Here is a 25,865-nt window from a genome sequence, read left to right on the forward strand (position 1 = left end):
GTCGTCACCTACGGGAGAGGGGGACGCCTGCCCTGGCGAATCGGGAGAACAACCCAAGGAATTTCCCAAACTGCACGAAATTCCACCGAGAGGGGATAACCCGGTTGAGCCACCCGGAGAAACTCCCACCGAACCTCCTAACTCGGGAGGGGATTTACCGCCAGACGAGACTCCAGTTGAGCGGCCTACGGAAGGGGAAGAAAAGCCAAGTGGGACACCGGTGATACCCCCTCATACTTCTCCAATAACGGTCCGGCCGGACCAATCGGGAGAACACCCGGCTCCATCCGAGGCGGGAGCCCCTCGTCAACCGCGGGAAACTGTTCCCGTCGGGCAAACTTCAGGGGACGGTCTACCAGCGCCACGAGGCCAGCCTTTGCTTCCCAGAATAACGACGCCTGGAGGGGCAAGCCCGCGCGGCCTTCCACCTATCCGGCCTTCGCCGCTGCGGCCCCTCCCGCCTCGACCGCAGCTCACACCGTTGCAGCAGCCACAGGACCAGCCCGTCTTACCACCTCCTCCCGCGCCCCAGGCGCAATTAAGACTGCCAATGGACTTCTACCCAGCGCCTGCTCCGAGACAAGAACTCCCGATGGGCTGGGTGAAACTGGAAGCCACTTTCGATGGGGATCCCTCCAAACTAGGATTTTTCCTGGTGCAAGTGGTACAATTTTTCAACCGGTGGGGACACCTCTTCGGCAGCGAGGCCAGTCAAATTGAACATCTTGGATCCCGCTTACAAGGCAAGGCAGCGGACTGGTATGTAGGACTATACAATGTTGGGGCCCCAGAACTCGATACTCTCCAGGGGTTGGTGAATGCTATCCGAGCGCAATATGAAGACCCCTTAGAGGAAACCAGGGCCAGAACAGAATTGCAAGCCATTAAACAAGGCAGCATGTCAGCAAGAGACTATGTTACAAAATTCCGGCAATTGGCAGCCAAGTGCCCTAGGTGTGAGGAGTCCACCAAAATTATTCTGTTCAAGCAAGGACTAAACCCGAGACTTTTGGACAGAGCCCTTATGCAGGACAATCCCCCTACGTTGTTAGGTTGGATCCAACTTGCATGCGAAGTGGAGAACCGCATTCTGGAAGTCCGTTTGGTTGAACAACAACAACAAACGGGACAGAGAAGACCATTGACTTTACAGAAGGGAGGACGGGGAACTAGCTATGCCACCCGTGGAGCGAGAGATGCTAGATGGCAACAAGGGCTGTGTTTGCAATGCGGACAAGCAGGTCACTTTGCAGCACAATGCCCCTACCGGCCTGTGCAAAGACCTCCGCTTCAACTACGGCGTCCAACCCTTGCTCCGTTTCCTACTCTCCAACGCCCAATTCCCGCGCCACGAGCGAATAGAGGCCGCGGCGCTTCCCAAAGGCCTGCCTCAGAGAGAGGGCTGGAAGCGGAAGAAGTTATGGAATATGACCCCGCTTCCCCAACCGCAGAAGTCAATCCAGAAAGCCCCCAGTCGGGAAACGAGATGGATCTGTCGTAAAAGGGCCCAAACGACAGATCCGCCCCAAGCCAGTCCCTGCACGGAACCGGCCACCTGGGTCCATCTTATTCATGCCAGTGACTCTAATCAACCCAGAGAGACAAATGCATATTCGGGTGCAAGCCCTTATCGACTCGGGCTGTTCGAGAGACATCATCGCCCCAGCTTTAGTCAATGGACTGGTCTTACCAACTCGGGAATTACAAAATCCAGTAATCTTTGAACAAATGGATGGCACCAATATGAACCCTGTCACAACTGAGACCATCCCAGTGATCACAGGCATGGGACAACATTGGGAAAAGAGGTCTTTTGTCATCAGCTCTACGGCCAAGTACCCGTTAATTCTAGGCAGCAAGTGGCTATGTGATCACAATCCCTACATAGACTGGGCACAAGGATGTATCACCTTCAGTCATGCCAACTGTAAAAATCACCGTTGGAACCAAAACTGGGGCGATGATCCAACCCATACTGAAAAGGCCCTTCTCACTCAAGAAGAAGTCAACCAAATACCCGAACCGTATTGGCCTTTTCTAAATGCTTTTTCTGAGGAGGAAGCTGATACTCTACCCCCGCACCGACGAACGGATTGCGCGGTGGAAATTTTACCCGGAGCCTCACTGCCCAAAGGACGACTCTATCCCATGAGTCTCCATGAAAGAGAAGAGCTCCGGAAATTCATCGACACCAACCTCCAACGAGGGTTCATCCGCCCAGCCAATAGTCCCCACGCCGCTCCGGTCCTCTTCGTGAAAAAGAAGGATGGGGGACTCCGACTGTGCACAGATTTCCGAGGACTGAATGCAGTGTCCACCAACAACGCCTATCCTATACCACTCATCCGAGACCTTCTCAACGTCGTGGCTCAAGGTAAGATCTTTACGAAATTAGATCTAAAAGATGCTTACTTCCACGTTCGTATCAAAGCAGGGGATGAGTGGAAAACCGCGTTTAATACGCCCCTCGGACAATATGAATACCTTGTTATGCCTTTTGGATTGACGGGAGCCCCGTCTGTATTCATGTCCATGATAAACGAAGTTCTACATGAATTTTTGTACAAAGGGGTGGTGGTGTACCTTGATGATGTTTTAATTTATTCAGACACCGAGGAAGAACATATTCAAATGGTACAAAAGGTCCTGGCCACCTTGATGAATAATAAACTGCCCATCAAGTTGTCCAAATGTGAATTCCATAAAACCGAACTCACTTACCTTGGGTATTGCATCTCCCCAGAGGGTTTAAAAATGGATCCAGCCAAAATACAAGCGATCCAAGAGTGGCAAACACCCACCACCCGTAAAGAACTGCAATCCTTCCTGGGTTTTGCCAACTTCTATAGAGACTTTATAGCAAATTTCGCCCAAATCACGCTCCCCTTAACAGAACTGCTGAAAACAAAAGATAAAGGGGACCAAGCTAAAAGACCCTCCTCCAAGCTACAATGGACCCCCGATTGCCAAACTGCTTTCGAATGCCTAAAAAAGCAATTTGTAACGGAACCCATCCTCTCCCACCCCAACGAACAATCCCCTTTCATAGTGCAAGTCGACGCCAGCGATACGGCAATAGGGGGAGTTTTACTGCAGAAGGGGGAGGATGGAAGATTGCGGCCTTGTGCGTTCTTGTCTAGAAAGTTTTCGGAGGCGGAAAGGAATTGGAATGTGTGGGAGAAGGAGGCTTTTGCAGTAAAAGCAGCTCTTACTAACTGGAGGCATTGGCTGGAGGGGGCGCGATACCCTTTCGAGGTCTGGACAGATCATAAAAATCTGGAGGCCCTCCGAAGCCCACGCAGACTGAATGCAAAGCAATTGCGATGGGCGGAATTCTTTTCCAAATTCAACTTCACTCTAAATTATCTCCCGGGCAAAACTAACTTTTTGGCGGACGCCCTATCGCGCATGCCCCAACATAAGAGCAAACGGGAGGAGACTGTCGACACGGTCTTCTCGCCTACGCAACTTGGGGGCGTGGTAACTACTCGCAGTCGTGCCAAGCCGCCCCTCCCGGCCAACCAAGAGTGGAAATCGAAACTTAAAACTGAAGTGGAAAGGGAGGGGGATAAAGCTCCGCGAAACAAACTGACCCAATCCCCACAAGGGGATTGGCTAGCGGGGAACAAGTTTTATGTCCCTGACAGCCTCAGGCTGGAGGTCTTGCAACGCTGTCATGATGCTCCCACTGCTGGTCATTATGGGTATCTGAAAACATTGCACCTAGTCCAAAGGCAATTCTGGTGGCCGGGCATGCGCAAAGACATTTCCCAATATGTTAGTTCCTGCCCCGTTTGCCTCAGCGCCAAAACCAGAAAAGGAAAACCTCCGGGTCTCCTGCAACCATTGGAAACGCCAAACAGACCTTGGGAAATAATATCTATGGACTTTATCACTGATCTACCTATTTCAAAAGGACATAATTGTATTTTAGTCGTGGTAGATCTGTTCTCCAAACAAGCTCATTTTATTCCCTGTACTGCTATACCCTCCGCTCAGAAACTAGCGGATTTGTTTTTGAAACACATCGTAAAATTACATTCTTTTCCGTCCAAGGTGATTTCGGATCGCGGCGGACAGTTCGTTGCCAACTTCTGGCGGGAGCTTTTGAAAATGTTGAATATTGAACAAGGAATCAGTTCAAGCCACCACCCACAAACCGACGGACAATCCGAAAAAACAAACCAAATACTAGAACAATTCCTTCGTTGCTACATTAATTTTCAACAAGATAATTGGGTGGACCTTCTCCCTCTAGCCGAATTCTCATATAACAACAGTGTACACGCTTCAACCGGAGAGGCCCCTTTCAAAATTGTCTATGGAGCTCACTTCAATCCCTTCCCGTTGGACGCTCCCCCTCTCCATTCCTCTAAATTGCCAGATGTATCTTCATGGTGGGGGGAGGCGGCGCAACAGTGGACTCTTATTAAGAAACACCTTGAAAAAGCCAAACTGGATTACAAAAAATACGCAGATCGCCATCGTGTGGCCGAATGGGATTTACAACCTGGAGATCATGTGTATATTTCCACAAAGAACCTGAAACTAGCTCAAACAAGCCGCAAACTCGCTCTAAAATTCCTGGGACCTTTTCCTGTGCGCAAGATAATAAATAAAGTGACTGTTGCTGTAACTTTGCCCAAGAACTTGCGCCATGTTCATGACACGTTCCATGTCAGTCTTTTAAAGAGAGCTCCCACCGATGACAAATGGCACATCAGAGCTCCACCCATTCCAACTTTAATTGACGATCAAATACACTATGAGGTACAACAAATTTTGGACTCTAAACTTAAGCGAAATCAGCTTTTTTACCTCATTAGATGGAAGGACTTTGATTCTGGTTACGATGAATGGGTGAACTCTGCACATGTTCATGCTCCTAGATTAACCAAAGCTTTTCATACTCGCTACCCATATAAGCCAGGGGGGGATCTGTTTTAAGGGGGGCAGAATGTCAGGTCCAGTGTATATCTAAACTGTACTGACTCCATTTTCTAATGCTTCTAGTGTTTAAGTGCTTTCTTCCCAGGTGCACCAGTTCCCAGGCAGCATTCCCACCGGAGGAGACTGTTTTGTCTAACACCGTTCCACCAAGCATTGGCCTTGAAGAGAGCAGCTTCCCAGGACTAAGCGATGTTGTTTTGAGAACTGTGGGGGGAGGCTAATCCAGATGGGTATTGTTACTCTGTACCTTATGCTTGCCCTTCATTGGTAACAATGATCATGTACCATCCTGAGTCTCCTATTCAGGACAGTGGACTATAATGGACCTTTTCTGCAGTAAAGTTTCCTTTCTCAAACAATGGACTTGTGTTTGCTTCTAAAGGGAATTCTGTAGTGAGAGCCTTATTTAGCCACAGTCTGACACTTTCCACTGGGGGGAAGAGGATCTCTCTCAACATTTTGAGGAGGAGGTGGGTGAGGGATCCCTGGAGGAATGGTTTGTGTTTTATGAAACATCCCTCCCGTCCCCATCCCAAACTCTTGGTGGTGTCCCCACCTGCAGTCCACCTCAAACTTCATTGTCCATGGCCAGCTCCGCAGCACAGTCTGTAACCATTCATCCTCCTTCCCCTGAGACAGTTTGTGGTCCACATTTCAATGCCTCCGCATGGAGGCACTTTCAGGCCTTTCCTAATGACCCGTGTGGTGCGGTGTCATGCCTGTGATGCCCTGGTGCGCAAGAGCAATAACCTGAAGCACCTGTCATCAACAGTCCTGACTAGGCACCTGAAGAGGCACCACCTACGCCTGTAGTCTCCGTCCTCGCCCAGCGAAACATCCGTTAGGGGGAGAAAGAGGGCTACCAGCTCTTCTGAGCAGGGATCAGTGGGAGGGTCATTGGAATCCACCCCAAGCAAGAATCCTTGCCCTGAGGGTGATGCTCATGGGAGCAGAGCGCTCCGGCAGGCCGCGCTCGTGGAGGTTGTTCCCTCAGGGTCTGGGACAGCACTACTTAGAACTGTGAGGTTGAGGGCTCAGGAGGCGGGCCTTCGCATCTTGGCAGAGATGATTGCCCTACATGGCTTGGCCCTATCCATCATGGAGGGCATGGGCTTCTGCAGGCTACTAAAGCATCTTGCCCCTTGGTTCTCCATGCTGTCGCCGCGCACCCTTGCCCATCGAGTCCAGCGGGTAACACAAATGAGGGCTGGCACGTTTGGGTCAGGTGGGAGTGGCACGGTCAGGCAGGCTGCCCCTGCAGAGGTTGTTCCCTCGGGGTTGGAGACAGTGCCATTTAGAACAGTGAGGTTGAGGGCTCAGGAGGACTCATCAAGACATAGGCATTTGTACCACCATGGCTTCCCAGGCCAGGTGCCAAGCTGGAGGGAACCTCTGCTGAGGGCTCACCTAAATAATTATTAGTGCCTGAGCTGGTCAGGTATCTGGGAGTGTTGGTGTTGTGCTCTAGCCCCACTCAGATCCTGGGGCTGCAAAGGTCCAGAGACAAGCTCAGTAGGTTTCTTGTCTGATGGCTCTCATAGGTTTGGGTATTCTCGATCCTTCCTGTTCCACTAGGTAACCCTTTGTCCTCCTCTCTCTGAAAAGTTCCACGTCACTCTTTCTACCTCTACCTCTCCGGATGGAACCACTCCAACCCTTCCCTACGACCTCTCCTGTCCTGCCAATCCCCTCCTTTCTGTGAAGGCAGGAAGGTGAGTGATGCTGGCGGCAGCCTCCTTTGGGCATTTGTGCAACAGCTCAGGAGCCGTTTCACATGCAGTTGAGCCACACGGTGCCCCTAACCATTGTAACTGCTGTGTGCTCTGAGCAGGGGAGAATAGGTCCCGCAACTCCATCCTTTCTGCAAAGGCAGGAAGGTGGGTGCTGTCTGCTGCTGCCGTTTTGGGTCACGAGGAACAGCTCAACTGCTGTTGCACATGAGGTTGAAGGCAGGAAGGTGAGTGATGCTGGCGGCAGCCTCCTTTGGGCATTTGTGCAACAGCTCAGGAGCCGTTTCACATGTAGTTGAGCCGCATGGTGCCCCCTATCCAAGGCATCTGCTGTCCTCTCCGAGCAGTGAGAAATGGGTCCCACAACTCCGTCCTTTCCGCAAAAGCTGGAAGGTGGGTGCTGTTGGCTGCTGCTGCTTTGGGCCATGAGGAACAGCTCAACTGCTGTTGCACATGCTGCTGCTGATGCCGTTTCTTCCTCTCCCTCTCAGGAACCACTCTGACCCATCCAAGTGACCTCGCCTGTCCCATCCATCCCCTCCTTTCTGCGAAGGCAGGAAAATGGGTGATGCTGGCGGCAGCCTCCTTTGGGCATTTGTGCAACAGCTCAGGAGCTGCACGGTACCCCGATCCATTGCAACTGCTGTGCCCTCTGAGCAGGGGGGAATGGGTCCATTGACTACTGTCCTTTCTGCAAAGGCAGGAAAGGCTCTCAGTAGTGAATAGTGCCTGCTCAGGTTAGGTGTCTGAGGGGTGGGTAACCGCACTAGCCCCCCTCAGTTCTCGGGGCTGCTTCCACTCTGACCTTTCCTAGCGACCTCTCCTGTCCTTTCTCTCCCGTTCTTTCCGCGAAGGCAGGAAGCTGGTTAATGTCTGCATATTTCATCATCACTCACACGGTCCCCATTTCTCCTTCTACAAACCCTTTGGAGACCTCTGCTGTCCATCCCATCCTTTCCGCAAAGGCAGGAAGGTGTCTGGTGTCTGGAGGTGCTGCCCAAACTGTTATGAGTAGTGCCATACTGCCTGCTCAGGTGAGGTGTCTCTGAGTGGTGTGAAACTGCTCTGTCCCCCCTCAGTTCTCGGGGCTGCTGGTCCCTCTTTCTACCTCTCCCTCTGTGGAACCACTCCAACCCTTCCGAATGACCTCTCCTGTCCTGCCCATCCCCTCTTTTCCACGAAGACAGGAGGGACTACTATGTTTGGTGTAGTGGTTAAGAGCACAGGACTCTAATCTGGAGAGCCGGGTTTGATTCCCCACTCCTCCACGAAGCCAGCTGGGTGACCTTGGGTGAGTCACAGTTCTCTGGAACTCTCTCAGCCCCACCCACCTCACAGGGTGATTGTTGTGGGGTAATAATAACAATTTGTAAACCGCTCTGAGTGGGCATTAAGTTGTCCTGAAGGGCGGTATATAAATCGAATGTTGTTGTTGTTGTTGTTATTATTACTGCTGCCTCCTTGGTCACGTGGGACAGCTCGGCTGAGACTGCACATACAATTGTACAGTATAGTGGTATAGCACGGTTGCACAGCATGGCTCCCCTGTCAACGGGACTGACTGGACCCCTTTGACCCGGGGGGGAATGTGTCCCGTGACTTCCGTCCCTTGGGCAAAGGCAGGAAGGTGGGCAATGGCAGCTGCTGCCGCTGCCCTGTTTTTTCCTCTCCCTCTCTGGGACCCGTCCGATCCCTCCCAACTACCTCTCCTATCCCATCCATCCCATCTTTTCAGCTCATGCAGCAAGGTGGTGATGTTAGCTGCTGCCGCAGAGTACCTCTGTGGGTTCTGCGGATGAGGACTCACAATGCTTGGGAGCTTTCCAGTTCCCGGTCGATCTCTCTCCCTCTCAGGTACTGCCACGACCCTTCCCAAAGACTTGTCCAGCCACGTCCCCTCCTTTCTGCGAAGGCAGGAAGGTGTGTCATGTCAGCGGCCACTGTCGGTTCAGGGTCCACCCGTTCCTGTCAATGGGTCTTCCACGTCCAGCTCTTTATTGCGGCCAGAGCCCCTTGGTCCCCCTCTCCCTGAACACCTCATCTTCCCTCTTTCCTCCTCACCCTCTCAGGAACTGCCACGACCCTTCCCAACGACTTGTCCCACCCCGTCCCCTTTCCACGGAGGCAGGAAGGTGGTTGTGGTGTCTGCCAGTGCTGCTTCTCAAAAACAGGGCCAGCTCAGCTGCTGTTGTTCTGATGGTAGTGCAACACATTGCCCCCTGCCCTTGCCACCAGCTCTCCCCTCTGACCAGAGGGAATGGGTCCCACCACAACTCATGTCCTATCCGTGAAGGCAGGAAGGTGGTTTTGTCCACAGATGATGGGTTCGGGCACCAGGGGCAGCTCAGGAACTGTGGCACATGCGGTTGTCCTTCATGGTGGCCCAAATCAATGGTACCGGCTGTTCCCACAGAGGAAGGGGGAATGGGTCCCACAACGCCATCCTTTCCACAAAGGCAGGATGATGGATCATCTTAGAGGCAGCCTCTGCTTCGACAATGGAGGGGCGTCCAATGCTCCATGCATATCCAGCTGGTGTGTTTTGTCCAGACTCTACACCACGTGAGGTGTAGACAACACCATCAGACCCAATGCCGTCAAGTACCCCATCTGGTGAACACACGTCGGTGTCTGACCCACCAGGTTGTGAATTTGTGTGTACGAAGCCTCCACATATGGCAACTTGTCTTGCTGGAGGAACTTGTTAGCAGATTGTGGCTGGGTCATTTTGGTACGCGATGGCCAACGACATCACCCACCTTTTATACCTGCCGGAAGGTACCCTCCAGGAGGCCTGGTGGGAGGGCATATGGGAGTGCCGCTGGCCAGCAGTCAGACCCCCTGCCGCCTCCCCTAGCCCACCAGGCCCGGCGGCTGCACTCATCACCCACCTTCCGGCCTCTACTGGGAATAACAAGTTGTTAGGCCTGGTGGGAGGGCACATGGAGGGTGCCACCAGTGAGCGGACATCCCCTCCATCCCCTCTGAGGGAGGTGGCCCCCCACCACCTCACCTAGCCCACCAGGCCCAGCAGCCACACTCATCATCCATGTTCCGGCCTCTGCCAGGAATAACAAGACGTTAGGCCTGGCAGGCAGGCACATGGGGGATGCTGCCGGCTAGCAGCAGCCAAACCCCCCCACCGCCTCCCCTTTCTCGCCTGGCCCAGCAGCCACCAACATGACCCACCTTCCAGCATCTGCCGGGAATAACAAGACGTTAGGCCTGGCGGGCAGGCACATGGGGGGTGCTGTCAGTCAGCGGCCAGACCCCCCGCCCTCTAGAGTCCACCGCTTGTACAAAGGGCAAAAGACAATTGGTGGCTCCCATTGTGTTGAATGGGAGGTTCCTGGGGGCGTCAAATTTGGTAATCTGGACTTGGTAAGATCCACATTGCAATCTTCACCAAACTGGGTGATGGCTGCTGAACACTACCTGTGAATATGGGCTCTCCAAGTCTAACGGGGCTGCTCTGGCACCAATGAACAACAAACACCAAACACATTTGTTAACGAGACATGTTCGTTTCTGTTCGGCTGTTCGTGTTCATCAGCGGCAATGAACACCGTGTTCGTGGGGTTTTTTTCATTTGTGCTCATTTCTTGTCACAACATCATATTATAACAATTAAAACAACCATAAATATTATAAAATTTATAAAATATAAATTAAAACCATATAAAACAATAAAACACAGTCCAACAAGGACATCTAAGATGTGGCAGGGTGGTAGATTCAAGACGTATCACCATAGGTAGGCACAACAAATCTCAGTTAGGCTTTGGAAGTGGAACAGACCAGGCAAGGAATCAGCAGGATAGTTCGCCAGCTCCTCAACCATTTTCACAGGCCTGGTGGAACATTTCCATTTTGCAAGCCCGGTGGAACTGTAATAAGTCCCACAGGGCCCAGATTTCAACTGGGAGAGTGTTCCACCAGGCCAGAGCCAGAACCAAGATGTCTTTGGCCCTGGTTGAGGCCAGGTGAACATCTTTAGGGCCAGGAACCACCAGCAAATGTTGGTCTGCAGAACGTAATGCCCTCTAGGGAATGTATAGGGAGAGGTGGTCCCATAGATATGCAGGTCCGAGTCCACTACCCATGTATAGTGTGCCAACCACCAGTCTGCCTATGATCTTCCAACAAACTATGAGAATGTATTATGGTGTATGGAGTCCACAGAACTATGCTAACAGTTACAACTTTTGAATTGTGCTGGCACTGTAAGCTAAAATAAGTTATCATACTAATACAGTAATATTGCTTAGCACTACTGTATCAAAACAGTCATTATTGCCAGGGGCATTTATCAGCTGACATACAAAGATTAATCACAGAACAGAGATCTTCATCTCTTCAATGCACTACTGTAAAAAAATTGTGGCCACCAAAAAAACTTTTATCTATCCTGTCACCACACTTAACATCTGACATTTTAACAGTTATTCTGAACACTTGTGGCAGTATTAATATGGCCATGTTGCATATTACTTTTGGTACTTATTATTATTATACCCAACGTTTCCTTTATGAACTCAATGAGGAATAAATAATGGCTCCCAAAAAGTCTCGTAGCCAGGCAGTTTACCAAGCCAGACTAGCTTAGTTTCAGCCACAGAGCCATACCATGTACTTTCAGACTGTTCTTTGAGGAATATACTGATGGATGTACTTTCACATCTACTTTGCACAGGATGCTGTGCTGGAAGCACTCCTACTTCCAAGTCTACACACTGTAATGAAATGCTTATTTTTGGAACAGAACATAAGCACGTAAATTGCAAGAAGACTAGAAATAAACTTCAAATCCATTTTCACTATTCATTGAATTCACCTAATTTGATTCTCTATATTGATGGTTTACTGCAGGACCTGCAAAGAAACACAGATTTTAATAACTTGCTTTAAATAATTATTTAAGCATAAAACAATGTTAATAACAAAATATTGATAATAGACCACAAAAATCACCCTATCTTCTGTTCATACAATCAATGTTTAAATCATTCCATTAATGGTTATATAGGTTGGGGTGTCAGAAAAGATTTTAAGTTATTTTTCCTGCTGAGAAGTCTCTGCTGGAGATTTCTTATTACTTACTATGGAAAGAAGGGAAAATCAATTCAATAATGCTCGTATTTATCCAGCTCTTTTTTTACATCTATAATACTTAATATCCAGCATTTTATGGAGAGAAGAAGCACAATGGAGTGGGGGGTGCGAGAGTGGGTACCAAGACACACACGCTGCACATATTTATTTATTTATTTATTTATTCAATTTATATACCGCCCATCCCCAGGGGCTCTGGGCGGTGAACAGTTAAAATCGATAAAAACAAAAACTAAAATCAATATACAAATAATAAAACAAATTAACAAGGTGCAGTGGTGGGGAGAACCTTCCCCACCCCAAAGGTGGGAGGCCGACATGGCACCGCCCCCTTCAATCACCAAACGCCTGGCGGAACAGCTCTGTCTTACAGGCCCGGCGGAACGATAATATGTCCCGCTGGGCCCGGGTTTCCATTGACAGAGTGTTCCACCAGGCTGGGGCCAGGACTGAAAAGGCCCTGGCCCTGGTTGAAGCGAGGCGGGCTTCCTTAGGGCCAGGGACCACAAGTAAATATTTATTCGCTGATCAGAGCGATCTCCGGGGAACGTACAGGGAGAGGCAGTCCCGAAGATATGCCGGGTCCCAACCCACTCAGGGCTTTAAAGGTAAGAACCAACACTTTGAACCTGATTCGGAATTCAACCGGAAGCCAGTGCAGCTGGCGCAGGACAGGTGTGATGTGTGACTGGTAAGGTATACCAGTCAGGACCCGTGCCGCCGCATTCTGGACCAGTTGTAGTTTCCGGATCAGGCCCAGGGGTAGCCCAGAGTAGAATGAGTTACAGTAATCTAGCCTGGAGGTGACCGTTGCATGGATCACTGTAGCCAGGTCCTGGGGCGTCAGGTAGGGGGCAAGTTGCCTGATCTGACGAAGATGGAAAAATGCAGACTTGGCAACCGCCGTGACCTGGGCCTCCATCGATAGGGAGGCATCCAGGAACACACCCAGACTCTTTACCACTGGCAAAGTTGCCAGTGGTGTCCCATTCAGGGCAGGGAGCTGGATCCCAACATCTGGCAGCCCCCGTCCCAGCTGCAGGACCTCCGTCTTCACTGGGTTCAATTTCAGCCTGCTCTGTTTCAACCATGCCATCACAGCCTCCAAAGCTCTGGCCAGATTGTCTGGGGCTGTGTCTGGCCGGCTGTCCATCAACAGAAAAAGTTGGGTGTACAGGACAAAATGTGCCCTGGAGCAAAACTAACATCTTTGCCCCCAAACAATAGCTTTAATGGGTTGTCCAAAAGTAGGACAGTAAGTTAGGAAAGGTGTTTTATGACTATCTAGAATGATCTATAGGTAAAAATATTGCTTGATGACTTGGAAATTATCAGAGAGAAAGGCTATCAGATATGCTGAATAGCCTGATTGGGTAAGTGGGAGAGGAACAGTGGAGGAAGACATTGATGAGATTAGGTGGGGAGGTGTTCTCAGGAAGCCTTGTTATATCTGCTGCTCTCCGGGGCATGGGGGCTGTCAGTCAGTCATTTACACTGTGACTCATGGCTTGGTAACTTTTCAGTCTCTATGCCAGCTGGTATTCTCTTTGCCTGGGGCCGTGTCTAGGACTTATGGCAAGGGATTTTATGGTATTTCATATCCACAAGCTGTCCCTGCAGTATGAGGAAGGGGTCTGACTGCTAACAGTACAGCAGCTAGGATTTCAGCTGAATGCTGCCCTGTACTAAGGGCAAACCCTCCTCAGTTCCCTGGCTGCACAGCCAATAAGCAATTAGCTTAGGAAAACTCTTTGTCAATAGATGCTTGCTTCAAAGGGCATGCCAATCTTTCCTGTCCAACTCATTTTTTTCAAAAACACTATTTTAAACCTTTTTTTAAAAAAAGACAAGTTTTTATTTTCAAACAAAGAACTCTAACTCTTATGAGTTGCTGCCAACAAGTGACAACTGAAATCTTGGGGTAAGTCCACTGTGGCTTTGACCTTGACTGGCACTACTGCTGGCTTCATACCTCCCTCTCAGTTACAACTTTGGCACTCTATATTAACCAGATCTATTTACACCAGTCTAAGCTCTCTGAAGCAGACAAAAAAGGACACTCTCATGGCCATTTACACAGAATCCCAAAAAAATCCTACTCAGTCCTGAAGCAGTAAGTTAATTCCATACAGTATACAACCTATACACACATTTATATATACGAATGTTAAATAACTACACAAATCCAGACCAAATGTAAATTTTATAGTTATTTCTTGTGTATTAAAGGCAAATCCTTCTTAGACTGCAAGGTCTAACATCGTTTTGGTCCATATTTCAATATATGGTGTAGCTATTGCTTTCTACTTTTGACAAATTACCTCTTTAGCTATCACCAGTGCTCATATGTTTTAAAGCCTTTATCTTTTCAACAGGTTCCAGGAAGAAGGAATGTACACTAATATTGCAGCATATGGATTAAGATCCAGGGAACATTCTACTGTAAAATTAATTTGTCTATTACTTTCTAACCAAAATGGCATAATAATTGGACATTCCCAAAATATATATGTCAAATTTGCTCTTGGCTGCTTACATCCCAACACCTATCTGACGCCAATAACCCTAAATTTAAGGAATTTACTAGCTGACCAATAATTGTAGAGAATAATGTTTGTATTAATTGTAATCTAAGGTCTAAAGAAGTTAGTTTAGCATTACAGAGAGTTTCTTGCCATAATGTTTTCTGAATGTGAATATTTAATTGCATAAGGAGCCACCTTTCTTGGGTCAGAAAGGACTCCTGGGAAAGGGGGGAAAGGGAAGGGTCAAAATGTATCACTACCTTGTGTTGTGGGGCCAGAAGATCCAAACTTATGTTCAAAATTTGACACCTGTCTGTTCAGCGTTTTTGTAAATAATACTCTGTCAACTGTACTATTAGGGCTGTTATTTAAAAAAAATAGATTCACTTTTCAGATGAAAATCTGGACATTTTCAAATACTGCAGGAACATAAAACAAAGACATTAATAGTAATAGTGAAAGTAGAGTTTTAAAAAATATATTAAACTTTTTAAAAAATATATTTTTGTTTGTTTGTTTATGCTGGTACTCCAAACATAGATTCAAAGTGAAGATCCCTCAGTGTTCAGTTTTATAGTTCTAACAATTCACTATAAAATTTGCTTCAGAAAGTGCAATACAGATATTATACAGTTTGCATGTGAAAATCTTATAATTTTAACTATAATAACTCATGTTCTCTCACATTCTCTTTTCTTGGTCCCAATATTCATCTTAGTTTTGATTATACTGGGTGGTCTCCCATCAGCTTCAATGACCAGTCTCTTCCCCGCTCCCGTAGTCTTCTAGGGGAATTCCTATACACTGTGTTCTTATTTGACAACTTTATTTGCTTACAGCATACAAAGGTAGCATTTCAGAGCATCTCAATAGCAAGGATACCCTTTTTTCAGCAACCACACTTTTGCTGTTGTCTCAGAACTAATAATTATATGGACACTTCAGCTTTCATACACAATAATAAGGTTGAAATGAAGAGAAATTTCGTATTATGTGCAGGTCAGGGCTTGGTTTTCATGTCTTGACTCAAAAAAATCAATTCCAGATTGATTTTTGTGTATATATCATTATTGTCAGTGGATTAATTGATGAATTTTTCATTTGATGAGTCAGGTGGAATAAACTCCAATGCACACAGTGAGAAGAATTCTAATTTGCTCTGCTTCTTGGCAAAAATCAACAAAACAATCAATTGTTATATTTCATCATAATTTACGTGAATCAGAACATCTCAAGATACATAAGCGGACAAGTTAATGAATACCTAAAATTGAGTAGCAATGCCTGATTGAGCTGTGCTAGTTTTAAAATTCAAAGATCTTTTAAAAAATCCCCTTAATTTCTAGTATTTCTTATCACTATAACGTTTAGACACTCAGACTCTGGAGAACCCAAACTGAGATTAATGAAATATCTGTGTCAGCTTACTTCACAGGTTACAAAAGCATTTAAAATTATCAGAAATGTAAGCAATGGACAAGACCTGAATACATGCCCTCACCCAATGTGGGCTATGTGAGCAGGCTGTACAAAATTTACTTCCAAATTATGCACTCATTCTGCCAAATCACATTGAGCAAAAACTGAATGACTTACTCCAGTCTAAACCCACTGAAATCAATGGGCTGAGACTAGAGTAACTGTTTAGGATTGCACTGTTAGTTGCCTTTACAGACTATACAGACATTCTCAATCTGGTTAATTCTAGCACCAAGAAATATTCTTCTGTATCCTTTCATTGAGGTGATAGATGCATCTTCGATCTATATTTTTATTGTTTAAGCAAATCCTTGTGAGTCAATCACAAAGAAAGGAAGGTTAGGTAATTATAAGACCTAAACAATTTTTTTGTCTCTTTTTTAGTCTCTCTTTTTGATTCAGCCTCTCTTTTAATTTATCTCTTAGCTTTTCTGACATAATAGTAGCGTTTTTTTATTTTGTAATACTGTTAAATCTTACTTGAAAAATAAAAATCCACCTAGTTTATTTTTTACCATGCTTTTCCTCCACAAAGCTTGGGATACATGATTCTCCTTTCCCCATTTTATCCTCACAACTATGTAAAATAGGTTAAACTGAAAGAAAGTGACTGTCCCAAAGTCACCAGTAAGGACTGCTTGACCAATTGGTTCAATAGTCTAACTACTATATCAGATTGGCTCTAAGTACTATAAAGCAAAAGGTACAGCAGAAAAGCCTCAGTATTGCCTATTGACTGGTAACTGGAACTTGTGATACTGACAAATTTTGAGTAGGAGAACTCTAGGACAGACAGGTTCAACTTTAGGATTGACTCAAAGTTGAAAATTTCATATTTGGTCAGAATTGCAGCAATAAAGATGAATATATTGCCAAAACTGATTTTTTTATTTCAGATGTTATCAATTTATATTCAAGAAAAAGCTTTGAATGAATGGCAGAGACAAATAAATTTGTTTGGAATGGTAAAAAAGAAAAAAATAAGGTTTAAAGTACTACAAGATGATAAAAAAGGGGAAGGCTTAGCAGTACCAAATATTTATCTGTATTATCAAGCAGCCGGATTGGTTTGGATTGCTGTCTGAATTACAGTGATGAACCAAAGAATAATCAAACTTGACATGGCAGATTTGGATGAAGGAACACATAATTATAGATGGATTTTAAAAAACACTAAAATTAACTCAATTAAAAAACAAGATTAGAGAAGGATTATTTAAAATCTGGGGGAAATGTCAAAGAAGAATAAGCCCTTCAATATCTCCATTAATGTCCCCATTGGAGGTAAATTATAATAAAAATATAAGAAACAGTAACCATTCAATAACATATGGAGAAATGATTAATTCACAAGGACAAATAAAAACTTAGCAAAACCTAAGAAAAAATATACAGCAGCTATTATATTCACAATTGATTTCAAGGCTGAGAAATGAAATAAAAGCAACAAGTGGCATGATCAGGGATCTAACAGATTTGGAAAAACTGATCACACAGCATCTGTTGGGACAAATTTAAAAAATATTATTGCAATTTGATACAGAAGAACAACAAATAAAACCACGTATGATCAAGTGGATGCAGAATTGGGGGGGGGATTACTATGCAACAGTGGGAAAGTTTATGGACAAAAAACATTACATTTACAAAAAGTCAAATATTAAAGGGAAATTGGTATAAGAAGTTTTTCCAATTGTATATTACATTGAAAGATATAGAAAAAATGGATAAAAATTGTAAGGGAAAATGCTGAAAATGTGAAGAACATTTTACCATATGTGGTGGACCTGTAAAATAACTTAAAAAATACTGGAAAGAAATATATGGCATAATACAAGGTATTTTGAAAATAAAATTTGTTCTGGATTCAAAGACTATATTATTGGGTATTCTACCCAAAAATTTTGGAAAAAGTTTTTAATTACATGATAAAGGTGGCCAGAATGTTATTTGCAGCCAAATGGAAAACTGCTTGTTGCCCTAGATAAGAAGAATGGGAAGATAAACTAGTGGATTATTCTACAAAGACCAAACTAACAAACTATATTAATAAAGGACCCATATCATAATTTCAAGAAAGATGGGAAATGTATTATGCGTGTATTAAGCTATGGAAGAAGTTTAGAAGAATACAAGAAAAGTTATATAATTTAATGAAAACGGAACAATAATGGGACTTCAATTAATTTATATTTTTACTTAGAAGATTTGAAGTATAGGTTGAATTTGAGAGCTATAGAATTAGGATTGTGAAACTATCTCTTTATTTTTTCTTGGTTTTTTAGCTATACAGCTTATATTCTTTTTTGTAATTTGCAATATATTCTTTTTTGTTATATTTTATATCATTTAATAATAAAAATTATTCTACAAAAAAACACCAAGTTTGGGTTTGACTCAAAATAGGGCTCACATCAGTCTCTGGCTGCTACTATACACACTTTGGGTAGGTTATCTTTGTAAACGAAGGGAGTAACTAGCAGTAGGAGAGAGTATAGTAAGCTCCCAAAATGCAGATCTATCCACAAAAATGGTTTTTCTCTTCCTGAAGGAAATCTTGATAGTTTTTAAGGTGCTGTTGGACTCAAATTTTGATGGGAATTGTTTTCTTGGCCTCCCAATTCAGTTTGTAAAATCAAGAAAAAACAGTGCTGTGTTTACTTGCAACTGTTGTTTATCAGTCTTCTGTGCAGTCCTGCACTGGGACTGCACACGCGCAGACCAACAGTGGAAAAATTTCCAGAGCTTTCTAGAAGACTAGGAGCGCCTCTCCTCCACTTGGTGCTTTTCCACAAAAACCATCACATGACTAGGAGGAAGGGTGCCACCCACTCCTCCCAATATAACTCCCATGTTGATAACAACAGCCACCAACATTTGTCTGTCAAATGTGCCACGCTATCACGTTTTGGGTATGGTGTGAAATATTATGGCCCTGTCACTAAATTAAGAACAGATCAAGGGCCCAATGTAAAGGATTGTGGTATGCAAAATTATGATCTACTCTTCGTTTTAAAAAGAACGTTAAGAATGTATTGTCGAAGGCTTTCACGGCCGGAGAACGCTGGTTGTTGGGGGTTTTCCGGGCTGTATTGCCGTGGTCTTGGCATTGTAGTTCCTGACGTTTCGCCAGCAGCTGTGGCTGGTATCTTCAGAGGTGTAGCACCAAAAGACAGAGATCTCTCAGTGTCACAGTGTGGAAAAGATGTAGGTCATTTGTATCTACTCAGGAGGGGTGGGGTTGAGCTGAGTCATCCTGTAAGAGTTTCCCAGGGTGTGGAATGCTAATGGCGGGAGGCTTCACTGAATCCTGAGGAGGTTCTTTTGCATATGGATTGGTGCTTGATGTGCTAATCTTCTCTGCAGGGCTATTGTCGGGTGTGGAGTGTTTTGTTGGCCTGGTGTTTTTCAGAACTGGAGCCCATGCTCTGTTCATTCTTAAGGTTTCTTCTTTCCTGTTGAAGTTTTGCTTATGCTTGTGAATTTCAATGGCTTCCCTGTGCAGTCTGACAAAGTAGTTGGAAGTGTTGTCCAGTATTTTGGTGTCCTGGAATAAGATACTGTGCCCTGTTTGAGTTAGGCTATGTTCAGCCACTGCTGATTTTTCAGGCTGTCCAAGTCTGCAGTGTCTTTCATGTTCTTTTATTCTTGTCTGGATGCTACGCTTTGTGGTCCCGATGTAAACTTGTCCACAGCTGCAGGGTATACGGTATACTCCTGCAGAGGTGAGGGGGTCTCTGCTGTCTTTTGCTGATCGTAGCATCTGTTGTATTTTTCGGGTGGGTCTGAATACTGCTTGAAGGTTATGCTTTTCCATAAGCTTTCCCATCTGATCAGTAATTCCTTTGATATATGGCAAAAACACTTTTCCTGTAGGTGACTGTTTTTCCTTGGTTGTTTGATTCATCCTGGGTTTGATTGCTCTTCGGATTTCATTTCTGGAGTAGCCATTTGCCTGAAGTGCGTGGTTTAGATGATTAATTTCCTCATTGAGAAAGCGCGGCTCACATATCCGTCTTGCACGATCCACTAATGTTTTCATTATGCCTCTTTTCTGTCGGGGGTGGTGATTGGAGTTTTTGTGTAAGTAACGATCAGTGTGAGTTGGTTTCCTGTAGACCTTGTGACCTAACTGAAAGTTTGCTTTGCGGATGACCAAGGTATCCAGGAATGAGAGTTTTCCCTCACTTTGTGGATGATACATTCATCATTTGGAGCCATGGGGAGGAAGAATTGAGGGAGTTTTTGAATCATCTCAACAACATCCACCTGAACATACAATTCACAATGGAGAAAGAAAGTGAGGGAAAACTCTCATTCCTGGATACCTTGGTCATCCGCAAAGCAAACTTTCAGTTAGGTCACAAGGTCTACAGGAAACCAACTCACACTGATCGTTACTTACACAAAAACTCCAATCACCACCCCCGACAGAAAAGAGGCATAATGAAAACATTAGTGGATCGTGCAAGACGGATATGTGAGCCGCGCTTTCTCAATGAGGAAATTAATCATCTAAACCACGCACTTCAGGCAAATGGCTACTCCAGAAATGAAATCCGAAGAGCAATCAAACCCAGGATGAATCAAACAACCAAGGAAAAACAGTCACCTACAGGAAAAGTGTTTTTGCCATATATCAAAGGAATTACTGATCAGATGGGAAAGCTTATGGAAAAGCATAACCTTCAAGCAGTATTCAGACCCACCCGAAAAATACAACAGATGCTACGATCAGCAAAAGACAGCAGAGACCCCCTCACCTCTGCAGGAGTATACCGTATACCCTGCAGCTGTGGACAAGTTTACATCGGGACCACAAAGCGTAGCATCCAGACAAGAATAAAAGAACATGAAAGACACTGCAGACTTGGACAGCCTGAAAAATCAGCAGTGGCTGAACATAGCCTAACTCAAACAGGGCACAGTATCTTATTCCAGGACACCAAAATACTGGACAACACTTCCAACTACTTTGTCAGACTGCACAGGGAAGCCATTGAAATTCACAAGCATAAGCAAAACTTCAACAGGAAAGAAGAAACCTTAAGAATGAACAGAGCATGGGCTCCAGTTCTGAAAAACACCAGGCCAACAAAACACTCCACACCCGACAATAGCCCTGCAGAGAAGATTAGCACATCAAGCACCAATCCATATGCAAAAGAACCTCCTCAGGATTCAGTGAAGCCTCCCGCCATTAGCATTCCACACCCTGGGAAACTCTTACAGGATGACTCAGCTCAACCCCACCCCTCCTGAGTAGATACAAATGACCTACATCTTTTCCACACTGTGACACTGAGAGATCTCTGTCTTTTGGTGCTACACCTCTGAAGATGCCAGCCACAGCTGCTGGCGAAACGTCAGGAACTACAATGCCAAGACCACGGCAATACAGCCCGGAAAACCCCCAACAACCAACGTTAAGAATAACAGGTGCTCAGAGGCAGGGGGCATCAAGTTACACCAGTTTGGTGTAGTGGTTAAGAGCTGTGGGACTCTAATCTGCAGAACCAGATTTAATACCCTACTCCTCCACTTGAAGCCAACTGAGTGACCTTGGGTTAGTCACAGCTCTTCCAGAGCTCTCTCAGCCCCACCCACCTCACAGGGTGATTGTTGTTGTTGTAGGGATAATAATGACATATTTTGTAAACTGCTCTGAGTGGGTGTTAAGTTGTCCTGAAAGGCGGTATATAAATTGACTGTTATTATTGTTATTATCAAGTGCCAATCAGTTCCTTCTGAAGATAAAATTGCTGCAATTCAGCCTTTAGTTTGAAACTGGTGGTGGAGAGTGCCCTCAAGTCATAGCTGAGTTATGGTGACCTGGTGGGGTTTTCATGGCAAGAAACTAACAGAGGTGGTTTGCCATTGCCTGTCTCTGCAACCCTGGTCTTTGTTGGAGGTAACTACAGTTTGATCATGTTCTTTCTGGGCTTCTGAAGTTGAAAGATCAAATCTGAGCTGAGCCAGATTTCACTGTAACAACTCTGCTAGCTTCTTAACATCTCCTTCTCCAAAAGGATTTGCCTCATCGTGGGAATGAAACAGCAAAGCACAAGGAAACATGGTGCCAAGAGGCAATAGAGGACACAAAGGCAATGTTTTATTGGCACTATCATCACTTAGAAAAAGGTGAACATAAAGCAGGATTTTTAAAATATTCCTGGTTAGACATTGCCCTGCTGTCACAACCCTGCTACAGGTTACCCTGCTGTCAGGTTCTGGCAGTTAGATCCCCATAGTACTCCACTGCACATACTCAAGTGGATGAGTTAAAGTTATTTTTTAGAGATCCATCAGTATCAGCATACACAGACAAGGGTATTGGCAGAAGTGACCTGTATAGGGTTGGAGGGGTTAGTTATAGGGAAAGTTCCGGCCTTTAAGATCTGGACGGTTAGGATTCTGGCGCGAAGGAGCTAGAAGAGGGGGGAGGGGGTTTGAAACAGGAGGCCAGAAGAACTGTAGAAGAGATGAAGTTATTTTCGGTTCCCAGGGAGAAGCCAGCACTCAAGGACACATTCTCAAGCAGCTGTAAAAATGAAAGCAGACATCACTGCAGGCACCTGTGAGATAAGCAACCCTCAGCTAGACAGGCCCTAAAATGACACTTCCCATACTCTCAGAGGATCAGCACATAATACAGAGCACAGAGAATACTCATGGCAGATATGTAGACAGATATATGACATTTCCTGCCATAGTGTGTGTGTCAATACTCGCTTTATTTGGAATCTGTTCTTGTCATATGTGTAGTGTACCTGAGGAAAAACTTGGTAGATCAATGATTTAGAGGAAGGGGGACTAGTTGGTGCAGTTTTTGGTTAAGCGTGAAAACAGCTGTCTCAGATCCTTGTTTCCCAAGCCACTCCCCCTGAAAAGAACAGTGTGCACATATGCAGCCAGCACTTGTCCTTCACCTTGACCACTTCCCCAAGCATTCTTTGGATTCCATAAACACCACAGCCTGTTATTGTGTGTGCTCAATGGTTTGCAGGGAGGACTGTGTTATGTGCAATTTTGGTGCTGTTAAATGAAAAAACATCTGTCCCAAAGAGCTTCAAAGGGCTCATTGCAAAGAACAAGTTCATAACTCAAGATAATGAAAAAGCCAAAACATATTTGTGCCAAACAGCAATGTTCCACCTGGAAAACACCAATAACAATAAATAGTTTGTTTGGAAAACCCAGATTTGAAACTGGAATGAAAGTTTTTGGTTAAGATGTGAATGTATCCATTTGATGGTTCTCTTGATTTACCAAGTTTAATTACTAGGCTTCCAGTTTCTTAGTATCTGCTGGAACTCTTGAGTATGCCACATCCAGTCAGACTGTAGTAGTACTATCTTTCAGCTAATTATCATTCTGCATTCTGACTCTGACAGTCCAAGAAAGACAGTGGGATTGACCAGAAATCAAGCTCCTGTAACCTCATGAATTAAAAAATCCTCACCTTCCCTGGAACACTGAAAAGCATCTGTAACCCAATTAATTTTATGTAGTCAAAACTGCAGGAGTAGCCTGTAAAGGGGATTGTGTGAATTTTCATTCACAAGACACCCAGAGGATGAACCACATGCATTGGGATTCTCTGGCAACAACTTCATGGCCTGTATGGCACAAGTTCTCTATGGTAGTTTTGTTACCAGGAACACCCAGTCCCATTTACCCAGTCATGTAATTCAAGTAGTGTAACAGGTAAAGAACAATTATTCTTTGACTATGAAGCTATACTCCTTCAATCACTCAATGACAACTTTGGTGTACCTCCAGATTCAAATTAAGGCATTAACCAAGCAAGGGTAAATTGTCATACCAAAAATACATACATAAGTATCTGAGACCAAGTGACAGCCTGTCATGTCATAACCTTGTACAATCCATTCATACACTGAAATGGATGTAGAGTCACCAGGGCTTCTGTAGATTGCAGCACTAGTGGGGGTCAGGAGGAATCAACACCCTGAGCAGATACTGAGCAACCCACTCAAGAGGCGGCACCAGTGGACCTTGTTCAAACTTGAGAGCTACAGCTATACACCTTATTGGGGCTTCCCCCCCAAGCTTAGGACTCCCACTCCCTATACCCCAAGAACAGAAAAATATGTAGTCCCAAGCTGACAGCATGAGGCCTCCCTTCTAATAGCCCTACTTGTAAGGAAGGATATAGGCTTTAAATATGATCAAGATCAGCTCCACAAATGCATTAGGAAGAAGAAGAGCGGCAAGGTCAGCTATAAAGCTATTTGTGACAATCAATCCCAAAATTCTGCTATCTCTAGGGCTCTGAACCAATCCTGTGGATTCTGCCCTCAAGCAAGCCCTTGAAACTGGTCAGCCAATCAGAAGCCCTGGAATTTCTCTGGATGGGAGGGGGAGTGAACCAGCTCTGTTTTAAAAGGGAAACATTAGTATGTTTTCTTTTGAACAGGGTGTTTGTGGCAGCATAAGTTGAGTTAGGCTTTTTCTTTTGGGCTTTTAGTTAGGATTGGCGGGGGCAGGGTAGGGTAGAAATCTTGTTTTAAGGAAGAAGAACCCTATGGAGGGCCTGTCCAAAATCTGACTTCTCTGAAAGTTTAAAAGAGCCGCCCAGTACTTGAACAGAAGCCTGTCAGCTGCATAATACAGGCTACAAATAAACCTTAAATATTGAGGGCCCCTGTCTGGGGAAAAAACAGTAATTTCCCCCCTCAGTGTCTGTTTTGTTAACTTTGGCTCAGGTTCAAGAAGTTAACTCCCAGTGGGGAAAAAGGATAACCTCTGGGGAGTGGATTGTGAACCAGTTGTACCTTTGTTCTTACTATTTAGTCCACATAAAACCTACAACTGCTTCTGCAACTTATTTTCTGTAAATAAAACTTTGGTTGTTGTTCTGTTTCCATTGCGAGCTACCTGTCCAGTTAAAATAGCTGGGGGTTTATAACCACCTCACTATCAAGTACCACCTTATTAGGGTCACAAGAAAAGGCCTTTTGGGGAGCACAAAGATACACACTACCATCCCATTAATAAAAGCTTGTATCCCCTCTTTTATTGATATTGTGATATTGAGATTTAAACATACGGAGAGGCCACAGTGAAGGGGTCGTACATTTACCTCAGGCTTTATCCCCTCAGCTCTTCCTCCTTCTCCTTCTCCCATCATATCATGGCTATATCCCGAATAAAATCAGTGGCAGCACAAGCTGTGCAGTCACAATATACAAAAGAAGTGTTGACAACCAGATGCTAACCATTCAGTAGCTGTCTGGGCTTTGGTGAAACAGCAAAGTGTAAGGTCTTGCCAGGTATTTCCTACAACACTGCATCACTCAGGTGTATGAGTTACAGTTGTTTTTTATTAAAGAAAAATACCAGAATCAAGATGCTAGGACAGGAGTATTGGCTGGAATGGCCCAAGGAAGCAAAGCAAGGTTAATTATAGGTCACAGTCCTCCCCCACCCCCAAGTGGGAAAGAACGTCTGTTAGGATTTTGGCGTGCATAGCCTGGGAAGAAGGGTGGAGGGAAGGAATGAGCTCTACTCAGTCTCTTAGAAGCTTGGTGCAGTCTCGGCTGTAACTTCAAGGTCGAGTTCCAAGGCCTGCCAGGAAGTCATAACCAAAACACCTGCAAGATAAGCAGCTAGCAACCATTCAGCAAAACAGGCTTTACTCTGCATGTTCTCAGAGGCATATTAATTACTCTAGCAAGAAACTCATAACACATGACAGATATGCTGGAACATTTAACCCATGGCAGATATGCTGGAGGCTTATCTGACACAAAATATCTTTGCAGCTAGATAGCTAATGCTAAAGATACATAAGAGCTTCTGTGGTGGGGGGAGGGGGGGAGATGGAGAGAGAGAGAACGAACAGCCACAATTTTATTTTGAATCTGCTTCTTACACTGGTTGGACAGCTCCCTTCAGCCCTCTCATGAATACTATTGCTTATCTTGATGTGCCTGCCTCACTGGTAATTCGGAGAATCTGAGCCATGTCGGTGTGATTAAACCCAGACAGAGCATGTATTGTCGAAGGCTTTCACGGCCGGAGAACGATGGTTGTTGTGGGTTTT

The 25,865-nt window shown here is 45.2% G+C and overlaps 1 protein-coding gene across 7 annotated transcripts in view; it reads right to left on the minus strand.

The window, feature by feature from the left end:
• FAM172A (family with sequence similarity 172 member A) overlaps positions 1-25,865 on the minus strand; it is a 553,070-nt gene that overhangs the window by 364,641 nt on the left and 162,564 nt on the right. The window lies entirely within an intron of this gene.

Source organism: Eublepharis macularius, chromosome 8, assembly GCF_028583425.1.
Source record: "Eublepharis macularius isolate TG4126 chromosome 8, MPM_Emac_v1.0, whole genome shotgun sequence".
In the NCBI taxonomy this organism is placed as follows: Eukaryota; Metazoa; Chordata; class Lepidosauria; order Squamata; family Eublepharidae; genus Eublepharis; species Eublepharis macularius.